The following is a 13,337-nucleotide window of genomic DNA, read 5'->3' on the forward strand; positions in this document are numbered from 1 at the left end:
TGTTGATTAACGTGTTTCAGTGTGGACATAGGTGTTGGAGAGGGACGCCTTCATGTGGTGGCACCAATAATACCATACAGACGTCCCTGAATTCTTCCCTGTCCCCTGAAATGAGGATGATGAACTGCAGGAGTAAGGGAACTTTAGCCTGCAGTCCATCGAATTAGTGTTCAGATGAGACAAGGCAACAACAACAACAACAACAACAACACTATCGCCTTCGTTTTCCTCTTACGTGAAAAGGATAGAAAGGAATATTGAGCAAAAATAAATCGCTGAGGAAGAGGTGTTAACGAATACCCCTCTGTCATCTAGAATACGTCCTGCTGCCTTATGTTACGAAAAACCCATCGCACCATTGTCGATATGACGTGATATCGTTGGGTACCCTTGGTGAATAGTTATACAGTGAACTAAAATTACTAATGGCAAAAAAGTGAGAGAGAGAGAGAGAGAGAGAGAGAGAGAGAGAGAGAGAGAGAGAGAGAATAAGGGAAAAAAAGAAAGAAAATATCGTATTAAGTGAAGAGAGAGAGAGAGAGAGAGAGAGAGAGAGAGAGAGAGAGAGAGAGAGAGAACATCGTATTAAGTGAAGATATATTTTACTTTGAGAGAGAGTGTGAGAGAGAACAGAGGAAAAAATAAAACAAAAAGAGTCATTATGTGAAGATGTATTTTTCGTTTTTTTTTTTTTTTAGTGATGGACACTTCAAAGAGCCTCTGCCGTGAAGTGTAGGCCTACATGACTGACGTAATCGAGAAAGTAAGGAACATGTACTTTTAAGGATTTTTTTTCTTTACATGATGGGTATTTCAAAGAGGAGCCTCTGTATCAGCCATCACAGAGTTACATAAAAGCGACCCGACCGGAGGAGAAACTCTTAATTAGTCCGATCCCGGGTGATTTTTCAGTGACGCCATATTACCTTATGTAACCCGTTTTGAAGGGAAAAATGCCGTGCTGTACGTAATCTAACTTTCGCTCTGTTGAGCACCACCTCTCCTCCTCTAAACCTCACCTTCTTTTTCTAACGGAGACTCAGCTGTCTGAGGCAACTAACAGCAAACCCTTTTCTGTATCCTCCTACTTTCTCTATACTCATTTCAAAGCCAAAGGTGGCTGTTGTGTATACATACGCAACGACTTATCTTGCTCTCGTGTTCCTGAACTTGATTCTTCTGAATTCTCCACTCTCTGGCTTCGGCTTTCCTGTCATTCTCTGACTAAATATATCTGTGCTGTTTACTTATCCCCTAATTCTACTGACTATCAAAAATTCTTCGACTATCTTACTTCTACGATGGAACACATTCTGTCCATTTCTCCTTTCTCTGAAATCTCCATTCTTGGAGATTTCAATGTTCACCACCACCTTTGGCTCTCCTCTCCTTTCACGGATCCACCTGGTGAACAAGCCTACATCTTTTCTATCCTTAATGACCTAGAGCAGCTTGTACAGCACCCTACCCGTATCCCTGACCGCCTTGGAGAGAGCTCCAACATACTTGACCTCTTCCTCACAACTAATCCTTCAGCTTACTCTGTTAATCTTTTTCTCTCCGTTGGGATCCTCCGATCACAACCTTATTACCTTAACCTGTCCTATCGCTCCAGTACGGCCTGCGGACCCTCCAGAGAATCGTCGTCTCTGGCATTTTGGAGCTGCGGACTGGGAGGCCCTCAGGCAGTACTTCTTTGATTTTCCCTGGAATGATTATTGCTTCCATGGCCGTGAGCCATCTGAGTGTGCCTTGCGCATTACGGAGGTTATTCTCTCGGGCATGGAAGCATACATTCCTTTCTCATATCCTTTGACTAACGCAAGAAAGCCTTGGTTTAATCACGCTTGTTCTAATGCTGTCCGCAACAAGGAGAAGGCCTACAAAAGGTACCGGAGCCAACCCACCCTGAATCACATAATCTTTACGTTTCTGCCCGGAATCGTGCTAAGTCTGTTCTTCGCTCTACTAAAATAATTTCATCCATACTAAATGCTCTCAACTCTCCAACTCGAATTCTTCCCGCTCCTTCTGGCACCTTGCCAAAAATCTTTCTAACAACTTTACCTCATCATCCTTCCCTCCTCTTTTCTACTCTGATGGTTCTGTAGCTATTTCTTCTACTGATAAAGCAGATCTCTTTGCACAGACTTTCTCCTCCAATTCCACCTTAGACGATTCCGGTGCTGTTCCTCCATCACTTCCCCCTCTGACTTCCTCATGGCTGACATTAAAATTTCTTCAGTTGATGTATTTTCTGCCATTACTGGCCTCAGTACTAACAAGGCATATGGGCCTGATGGGGTCCCTCCTGTTGTTCTCAAAAACTGTGCTTCTGTGCTTACACCCTGCCTAGGCAAACTATTTCGCCTTTGTCTGTCAACTTGTACCTTTCCTTCTTGCTGGAAGTTTGCTCTCATTCAGCCAGTCCCAAAGAAGGGTGACCACTCCCAACCCTCCAACTATCGTCCAATTGCTTTAACGTCCTGTATTTCAAAAGTTTTCGAGTCAATTCTTAATAAAAAAATTTTAAGGCATCTTTCCTATCACAACCTTCTTTCCGATCGTCAGTATGGGTTCCGTCAGGGACGCTCCACTGGCGATCTTCTCACCTACCTTTCAGACTCCTGGTCATCCTCCTTTCGGGACTTTGGCGAAAGCTTTGCCATTGCACTTGACATCTCAAAGGCTTTCGATCGAGTCTGGCATAAATCTTTAATTTCCAAACTGCCCTCCTACGGTTTCTATCCTTCTATCTGTACCTTCATCGCTAGCTTCCTTTCTGGTCGTTCTATAGCTGCTGTCGTAGACGGCCATCGTTCTTCTCCTAGATCTATCAACAGTGGTGTTCCTCAGGGCTCTGTCCTATCACCAACTCTCTTCCTTTTATTCATCAATGATCTTCTAAGCTGTACATCTAACTCTATCCACTCATACGCTGATGACTCCACCCTTCCCCTTTCCATTCGGTTCCCGCAACGCCCATCTCAACAGTTACTTCAAGAAACAAGGGATGAGGCTATGGCACACCTAATGTCTGACTTGGCTCATATCTCTGACTGGGGTAAAAATAATATGGTTGTCTTTAATGCTTCTAAGACTCAGTTCTTACACCTATCAACCCGACAAAATCTTCCACAGGTATACCCACTAATGTTTAATAATATTCAGATTAATCCTGCATCATCCTTGAACATGCTTGGGGTTTCATTTACTCAGGGACTTATCTTGGAAAGATCATATTGCATCTCTTGTAAAATCTGCTTCCAAGAGATTGGGTGTGCTAAGCCGACTCCGCTCTTTCTTTACCCCTGCACAATTGTTGACTCTATACAGGGGTTTTATCCGCCCCTGTGTGGAGTACAACTCTCATGTGTGGGGAGGCTCCCCCACATACAGCTCTTCTCAATAGGGTGGAGTCAAAGGCTTTTCGTCTCATTAACTCTCCTCCTCTTACTGACTCCCTTCAACCTCTGTCTCTTCGCCGCACTGTTGCATCTTTATCTCTTTTCTATCGCTACTTTAATGGTCACTGCTCCTCTGAACTGTCTGCTTGCATTCCTCCACCTCTACGACGGGCGCGTAGCACCCGTCTGGCAACAAACTCTCATCCCTTTTCTGTCCAACTCTCTAATGCAAGAGTTAACCGTTACTCCCAGTCTTTCATTCATGCAACAGGTCAGCTCTGGAACTGTCTCCCTCTGTCTGTATTTCCTCCTGCCTATGATCTCCAGTCTTTCAAACGCAGTGTGTCCAGGCATCTCAAAATGATCGGATCTTGAATTTGGCTCTCTATTGTATTTTGTTTTTCTCTTGGAGGGAACTGTTACTGCGGGCTCATGGCCTTTGGTTCCTTCTTCCTCGCATAAAAAAAAAAAAAAAAAAAAAAAAAAAAAAAATTTGAGCCATATTTTAAGAGTGTTCATTTTTGCACTGAAGTCTAAGCAATCCGTTTCATTTTTCCGACAGTGAACCTTTTTATTATCATGGGGCTTTTTTTTCTTGCTGTTTGAATGAGTTGCAGGTAGAAGCGCCAACCTTTCACTCTCTAGATATAGTGTGTAATTTTGAGGCTACTGTAAACAGAGTGACTAGCCCAATAGTTCCCCGTATTCCAGATTGCCATTTACTGCGTCTGGTGGTAACCATGTAACCAAGAAACAGATGCCTGCTGGCCTAGTAGATTACAGCACTCCAAATGGATATGGCTCATAAGGGGTTTAAATCCAAAGAATGGTTGAGCATATTGGTTACAGAATGCCACTCAGGGAAGTGAGAGTGATCATTCTTCCCTGTAACGAATAGCTTAACCCTGGACCTCAGCGTTGTTGGTGGGACAATTAAGGATGAAAAAAAAAAAAAAAACACCTTTGATACGACGACCTAGGGAGGAGCCATGTTTAACTTGGCGAGCGTCTAATAAACACTTTACAGGTATAATAGTGAACTTAATGGGTCAACACAGGGCAAGGGAAAGTGTGTTGGGGAAGCACCTTTGATGGGTTTGCAAAGTTACCGTGTTCTGTAAGAGGAAGTTAGGGAGACGTGAAGTTCATTTAAGTGAAGAATGGTTTAAGTACGGTAGCGGCGTATTGGCAACATTTTACGGTGTCAGACGGTGCTGGAGAAGGACGCCCTCACGTGGTAGCACCGATATAATCCTTACCCCCCCACTCCCCATCCCCCTATCCCTCGGGAAAGGAGGAGGATGAACTACAGAATACGGGTAACGTCAGCCTTCAGAGCACTGGGTTCACGTTCAGAGGAGCCTGGGAGTGCAAGGACAACGGACCTTCGAGAGTATGCCTGTAACTGTTTAGATTCTTCAGCACGATTTTCTTTGTTTTTCATTACCGGCTAATTGTTTTTATATTGACTGGGGGACACTTCTCGTCAAGAGGTTAATAACAAACTCTAGTGAGCCCCGTAATGTGAGGGAGTTTGTTGTGTTATTCTTCCTATATCTTGTATTGAAGGAGTCAAGGTTAGGGTCATTTGACTGTGACATCTGCACCGCTCATATCTTTGATACCTACGCAGCTTACATAAAGAAAATACAATGGGATAAAAATGTGTCACTGGTAGGGAGTCTCTCTCTCTCTCTCTCTCTCTCTCTCTCTCTCTCTGTTATACATTCTTTCCTCTCATCCCCCCCCCCACCTGCCTTCTTTCCCACCATCACCTCTTCCCTCACCACACCTTCCTTTCCCCCTGATTCTCCCTTTCTCCGTCTCTCACTCTCGCCCCTTTGCCCTTTCCCCTTCTCTTCTCCTTTCCCAGTCTCTCACCCTCACCTTATTCTCCCCCTCTCCCGCCCTCCCTTGCCTTCTTCCCTCTCTCTCTCCACATTACCTTCCACCCTCTCTTCAGACCCTTCCCTGCCTCTTTCTCACCTCTTCTCCCTCCCTTTTCCTCATCTCTAACCTCCATACCCTCACCCTTCTCCTTACTCCCCTACTATCACCTCATCTCCCCTCCCCTTTCCTCATCCCATCCCCTCTGCTCCATTCCATCCTACCCCCTCACCTCCCAACCATACCTTCATTTTCACTCCGCCTGCTCGTGTCCATTTGGCTTCATGACCCTGTTCACCCATAGCATATTATCCGATGAGTTAACTTTCCCTAAACGTTATAATCAGCTTACACACAGACAGGCAAGGGAACAACATCGACCCAGGACAGGGGGTGGTGTGATGCAGGAATGGAGTGAGAGGTGGTGTGGTTAGGAATGAGAGGTAGTGTGGTTAGGAATGGTTGGGTGTGGAGTAAGGGATGGTACATAAGAACATAAGAACATATGAAGAGAGGTTAACTGCAGTAGGCCGGTTGGCCCATGCTAGGCAGCTCCTAGAAGAGTAACTGAACTACTAGAATGAGATAAGGACAGCAAAGAAGAAGGCTCTCCCCCGCCCTCCAAACCCTCCAGCCGAAGCCGGCAGGAAAAAGTCAGAAAGAACACCACGCCGCATAGAAAAACTGGCGTGGACATTTTACAGGAAAGATGTAGTTGGGAATGGACTGAGAGGTGGAGTGGTTAGGAATGAGAGGTGTTGTGGTTAGGAATGGGAGGTGTTGTGGTTAGGAATGGAATGAGAGGTGTTGTGGTTAGGAATGGAATGAGAGGTGTTGTGGTTTGGAATGGAGTGAGAGGTGTTGTGGTTTGGAATGGAGTGAGAGGTGTTGTGGTTAGGAATGGAGTGAGAGGTGTTGTGGTTTGGAATGGAGTGAGAGGTGGTGTGGTTAGGAATGGGAGGTGGTGTGGTTAGGAATGGAGTGAGAGGTGTTGTGGTTTGGAATGGAGTGAGAGGTGTTGTGGTTTGGAATGGAGTGAGAGGTGGTGTGGTTAGGAATGGGAGGTGGTGTGGTTAGGAATGGGAGGTGATGTGGTTAGGAATGAGAGGTGATGTGGTTAGGAATGAGAGGTGATGTGGTTAGGAATGGAGTGAGAGGTGGGGTGGTTAGGAATGGAAATAGAGGTCGGATGCATAGGGGATGTCTTGGCTATTTTTCCTCAGCGATTTATCTCGAGGTGTGGCAGAGAGTCGTATTCTCGTTGGCATAGGGGATTTGGTAACACGTCTTCCCGGGCGATTTATTTTGATGGATGACAGTGAGTGGCATTCATACTGGCTTAAGGGATATCGTAACACTTCTTCTTCAGCGATTTATTTTGAGGGATGGCGCAGGTTGGTGTGGGAATTTCGTTGGCTTCGGACCGCCCTTTGTCGATGTATATAAGTGTCCATTTATTGCGCTTTCAGGTTTCGTAAGTTGCTGGAAAAACGTCTCTGCTTTTGCGAGACTGTCTCATAATATTACTAATCAGCCATGCAATCCGTGGACGTAAAAATCAGACCCATGAAGTAATAAAAGGGGCATGGGAAACAGAAAATGATAGAGTAGTCACTGGCAACACCGACTGAGCTGTCCCCGCAATACCTCAGATCGGAGAGCGTTATATGTGGACCACCCTGTGTCCTTCTTCGGTTCCCTTATACATTGTTGTTGACAAACATCCTTTAGTTATTTGCCTTTCATTTATTCTTGTCCAAAGTGTATAATATTTCTATTCTTTTATCTTCTTTTTCAGTGTCACGTTTCTTGTTGCTGCGTGCTATATTTCAGACCCTTTCCCTGATCTTTTATTTTTGTAGTTATGACATAATTTGGTACCCTGAGAATGTACCAATACTTTGTGGGAACCGCCGAGAATAACTCTGTTCATTTATGTTGTGCAGTACTCGGATTTGTCTGATGCGAGACGCCTAATCCCGGAGTACATCCTGTATGCTGGCAGGAAAGGTTGCTCCTTTGATCGGTTTGTTTTCACTTGACAGATATATCCCACTCCTGTGATGAGCGTTAGTTATGAAGAATATATCTCACTCGTTACTATAGATCATCCACATTTCCTTAAGAGGAGAATTTTGTCCGTTTGCAGGTTATTTCACGCTGCTCAGTGGCAGAAACTACCACGACTGTACATCCTTCGTATAGCACTTTGTTGTCTCCAGCATTACATTTTAGTATTGCAGTGTTGTTACAACGTAGCACTGGAGATGGGGAGATAGAAAGTTTACACCTAGGTAATGTAAATAGAGTATTGTCCGATCAACCCACCAGTCTGACTACACTTGGCTATCAGGTGATCTGAAAAGGGTTAGGGATCTTTGTCTCTCGTGATAACAAGTCGATTATTACACCTTTCTATCAACACTCATTAAAACTCCATCTCACTGTTCCTAACCATTCTCCCTCTTGTACCCATGCACATGTATCCCTCCATCTCGTTCCTGTGTACCCATCCACAGGTATCCTTCCATCTCGTTCCGCCTGTACCCTTCCACATGTTTCCTTCCATCTCGTTCCACATGAGCCTATCCATATTTATCCTTATATATCGTTCCTATGTACCCATCCACACGTATCCTTCTATCACGTTCCACCCCTCCTCGTCCTCCCATCGACCTGTGGAATTCGTTTGGGGTGGAGCTAATTAACCTGATGTTGACACGTGGCTCTGGTTTCAAAGGTTAATAGTGCTGGAGGGTAAAGGTTACATAGCACCTCTTGTGGCGGTGTGAGGCTGCAGACTGGAATTAAACCTAGAGAAAGGGGTGAATATACACCTGACTCGTTCAAGTGGGTACAAGGTGTAGACACGCACATAACATACACTGGTACACACACACACACACACACACACACACACACACACACACACGCATCCATGCATACATATAAATACATTTATAGACATACGTATACATGTATATATGCAAACACATGCATAAGTGTACACACACACACACACACACACACACACACACACACACACACACACACACACACACACACACACACACACACACACACATATATAAATACATTCATAGACATACGTATACATGTATATATGCAAACACATGCATAAGTGTACACAAACACACACACACACACACACACACACACACACACACACACACACACACACACACACACCTCACTGCACATGTGTGTGTGTGTGTGTGTGTGTGTGTGTGTGTGTGTGGAGTGTGTGTGTGTGTCGCACCGACAGGTTTGCGCACACACCACTACAACTCCCTGATCACGTGTGTAGCATATTTCTGGGTATCTTAGCGGCCGGGTTGCACAAGATCTCCTCATTAGTCTGTAACTCTGCTATACCCGTTCACTCACTGTTTTGTGGTTCCTGAAGAGAAACTACTAGGATGGGCATGTGTAAGCCTGGGAAACCATTCCTTTGCTTGAGTGATGGGCGTATAGCGAAATGGGTGCCTGGTGGTCCAATGGATTACGGTGCTCTAGTCTTGTGTGGCCCTTAAGGTTTTACGTCGTAGGGGTGGTTACTGTGTGCTACTCGTATAATATCGCTCTGGGAAAATGAAGAATCACTCGTCATAAATGTCTGGTCAAAGTAGCCAAAGTAGACTAGCTTGGATGATAGACAGATAGACTGACAGACATAGATTAATTGCTAGATAGACACAGACAGATCGATGTAGACAGGCATAGATAGATAGACTGACAGATCGATACAGATAGACACAGTTAAATAGGTCGATATAGACAGATACAAGTAGATAGATATACACAGGCAGACATCAAACTGGAAAAAAAAAAAAAAAAAAAACTGAATCTTCCAACCCATCCCTCACCCCAAAAAGCACACATCAACCCAGAGAGCGTCAAATTGAAGGCGAGAGGCGGAGTAGCGGTGGATATGGCTTTAATGCAGGGAACGAGATTAGAGTGGAGTGGTTTATCTCATCTACACGGCCCCATAACCATCACCCGCTCCAGGATGGATGATAGAGGATTATCCTGTGTCATAGTCAGTGAGCACATTTTAATTAGCTGGATCTACGGTGGCTGATATGCTGGAGAGGGACACCTTCACGTGGTGGCGCTGATATAACCGGGCAGCTCCACTACCTGGGTATACAAAATTCCTTCAGTTCCCTCCCTGTACCACCAAAAGGAAGATCACAACAACAACAGCAACGTTATCATCATCATCATCATCATCATCATCATCATCATCAACAACGGTGGCTGAATTTTAGGGATCCCGTTAGCTGAGTAAAACCATCTGACAGTAACGAGAAGGAATATAGTCAGGAAACTGAATAGAAACAGCGTGAAATTCGTACCCAAAGAACTGCATATTGAAGGCGGTAAGTGATGCGGCGGTGCATATGGATGCAGGGCAGGGGAACGAGATTAGGGGTGAAGTGGTTAATCTGCCGCACTGCCACCCAACTCTCACCCACACTAGGATGGATGATAGAATGGTGAATGTGTGGTAGATGTGGCTGTCATGCAGGTCAGCGGTATTAGGGTGAAGGGGTTAATTTATGCCACACCGCCCCACAATCATCACGCCGCGTTAGGATGGATGGTGGTGGATTATCCTGTGACAGCTCGTAAGTACATTTTAATTGGTGAGGATTAACTTTGGCCGGATTATAGGAGTCCCATAAGGGTACTAAAATCATCTGACTTAGCTCTTCACCCCGATGAGTTACCTTTTAGTTCATTCTTCTATTTTAGTCGTCTTTAGGGAGGCTATTCGGACTGAAGGAGTGATTTTTGGCCTCCACCCCTCAAGCTGAATAAAATCGTCTGTTATTAGGAAGAACAAAATGCAAAGTTTGGTATATCACTATCTTCATCGAGTTACAGCAAAAGTATACAAAAATTATTAGTATGGGCATTATAATTGCAGATCTCATACGCTGACTAAAGCTGTCTGGCATATTATTGCATTGTAGTTGCGAGAATGAAATGCTTGATGATGCGGGATTATGCTGGGTCGATTGATAGGCATATTTTAGCTCTTAGGATTTGTGGTGGCTGGACTGTATAGGTCTCACAAGTTGAACAGAATCATTTGGCGTTAGCGAGAACGAATGAACGCTATACTGAAAGCAATATGTGGATCTGCGGTGGATTTTCCTCTAATGCAGATAAGCGGTATTATGACCGAGTGGTTAATTTCTGCCACACGGCCCCACAGCCATTACCCACGCGGGGATGGATGATGGTGGATTATCTTGACAGTCAGTGAGCACATTTTAATTGGTAGGATTAACGGTGACATAATTGAAGTCCTCGCGAGTTGAATAAAGCCTTCTACCAACAATGAGAATTAAGTGCTATGTTATTTATACACTAATATGACCTCGAAGCCTCTTCATCTACTGTACAGTGCTGACTTGTAACAATGGGTTAACAATAGAAAATAATGCTAGGCAGGAAAAAGTACTGTGGAAAAGATGTGGAGCCGAAGTATTGCCTTGTTCAATGACCTACATGAGATAATCTACAAAAGAACGAAAATCTCGGTCAGGTTAGTATAACAGTAAATGATGTGGGGCTGTATTGTGTCATCGGTATGTTGTTAGTCGTCTTGTTGAGACCCCAGACTCATCTGAAACGTGAACCCAGTGGACTACAGGCTTAAGTTGCCCTTCTCCTGCAATCCACCATCTTCCTTTCGGGGGCTAGAGAAGTTAAGGAGAGCTGTATAACCAGGCAGTTGAGCCGCCTAAGTACAGTAGATTGATGCCACCACATGAAGGCGTTTCTTTCCAGCACTTGTTGGTAAGCATATTGTAATTATAGGTCCCATAAGCTGAATGAAATGAAAGGATTAGACAGTGACCGTCATTAAGCGCAGTTTTAATACCTGGACTGACGTAACTACAGATCTACCATATATCATTTCAGAGCAGTTTTGTTATCCGGATTGACGTAATAATAGTTGTACCATATATCATTTTATGGCACTGTTATTACCCGGACTGACATTATTATAGGTCTCTCGTAGGCTTCATATAATTGTGTGGCACTAGCCAGGACAGAATTATAGTGGCAGTCAACCCACCAGGATGGATTAAAGGGGGTTATCCTCGACAATGAGTGTGTACATTTTTGGCGGAATTTATGGTGGCAGGTGCTGTGGAGGGATGCCTTCACGAGGTGGCACTTATATACCGAGTGGTGGAGCTGCCTGGATATATAAACGTTCCTCAACTCGCTCCTATCTCCCTCCCCCCCAAAAGGAGAATGGTAGACTGCATGAGGAGGGCAATTTGAGCCTGCAGTCCACTAGGTTTACATTTCAGATGAACCTAGGGCTACTACTACTACTACTACTACGCTATACTACATTATATACTACTACATCTACTACTACTTTGGTGACTGATTTACAGGTCTCGTCAGTTGAATAAAATCGTTTAACATAAAATCTCAAGCTGACAAATAGAATAAACTGCAAGATGGTATGGAATTATTGTTTAACAGCAGAGAGCAAAATTTAATTACCTGGCTTTACATTGGCGAAATTATAGGTCAATTTTACCCTGAATGCAATCGTCAGACCGTGATGGGAAAAAAGCTTTGGCTGGCGATGTTGATGATGGTGGTGGTGGTGGTGGTGGTGATATAATGAAAGAGTTATATTATTTCTAACTGTTTTACACACACACACACACACACACACACACACACACACACACACACACACACACACACACACACACACACACACACACACACACACACACACACACACACACACACACACACACACACACACACACACACACACACACACACACACACACACACACACACACACACACACACACACACACACACACACACACACACTTCGCTGGAGGGGGAAACGTGGATAGCATTTTTTCCGCATGACTAAGGAAAATTGTGTTGAGCTTTGGTAAAAGATTTTGTTGTTTTCAGTAAAATCTTAGTATTGTTCACCTGTTCAGTTTTAAAAGACTTTACATTTATGCTATGACAGAAGTAATTTAAATGTGTGAAGCAGATTGTAATAATAATGTTCCTTCTTTGCAGATGGTGAAATTGAACTAGTGGTGCTTCAAGGACCCTACAACGTGGACTTGCTATTAGCCTGTAGAACAAGCAAGAACCTCGTGAGACTATCTTTTTTTCATTATATCACATCACATTATACCAAATGGGAAACTTAATGTTATGTGTAGGACCAAGTAGCTAACAAACTCCTCTGTCAGTAGTCATTTCTAACAGAGGGCTCTTACCCTCCAGTGAAAAGTCGTATTGTACTGTTGTGGTCAGTAGTTCTTTACCACGCCTGGGATTCCGAGGTATTGACACGATATTACAACATTACCATCCCCCTTGAATGTTACTGGATTATTTCACAAGAACTCACAAGGCTTCTACCCAGTTTTTAGGCATGGTGAAAACTGCTGACTGCAACTGTACGATAAGGGGAATTTTTTTTTTTTTTTTTTTCATTAAAATTACATGTAGTTCCCTGCCATGAGCTCATTATGTGGCTATAAACCCTGAATCTTCTTTGTAGACTTGCATTATACCATTACCGAAGGAGAAACCCTTTTTTTTTTTTTTTTTTTTTTAGGTTACTTATATAATTCTTTGTTAACAGCAGTGACACACCAGCAGCCGTTGACTCTGTGTAGACAGTGTATATGTAATATAAATGAAAGCGTATTGAGTGACATAAACAGTGAATCTGTGTTAACAGCAGCGACGTAACTCCAGGTGAACAAAGGTGATGATATAGGTAAAAGTTTAAAAAAGAATCTGCTGCTTGACACCTGTGATAGTGACAAAGTGTGCGTGTGTGTGAGGTGGTGGTGCTGTAATGCTGTGAACTCCACTTTCCTCATCACCACTCCACCATCATCATCGTCATTTCTCATCACACGCCTCGCATCTCATAACCCCACGCACACAAGGTAAGGCAGTTGTTGTTATTGTTGCTTTCGTTTTGAGTGT

At 43.9% G+C, this 13,337-nt stretch overlaps 1 protein-coding gene across 2 annotated transcripts in view; it reads left to right on the plus strand.

Moving 5' to 3' along the window:
• The first annotated feature begins 13,134 nt into the window (after nt 1-13,134).
• The window catches only part of LOC145416391 (uncharacterized), a 140,301-nt gene continuing 140,098 nt past the window's right edge, over nt 13,135-13,337 (plus strand). For both annotated transcript variants that reach the window (XM_080285353.1, XM_080285354.1), the window contains exon 1: nt 13,135-13,297. The gene's annotated coding sequence lies outside the window, so the exon portion shown is untranslated. The remainder of the gene's footprint in view (nt 13,298-13,337) is intronic.

This window comes from Coenobita brevimanus, chromosome 13, assembly GCF_032717465.1.
Source record: "Coenobita brevimanus isolate Jiangsu-jjx chromosome 13, ASM3271746v2, whole genome shotgun sequence".
Lineage (NCBI taxonomy): Eukaryota > Metazoa > Arthropoda > Malacostraca > Decapoda > Coenobitidae > Coenobita > Coenobita brevimanus.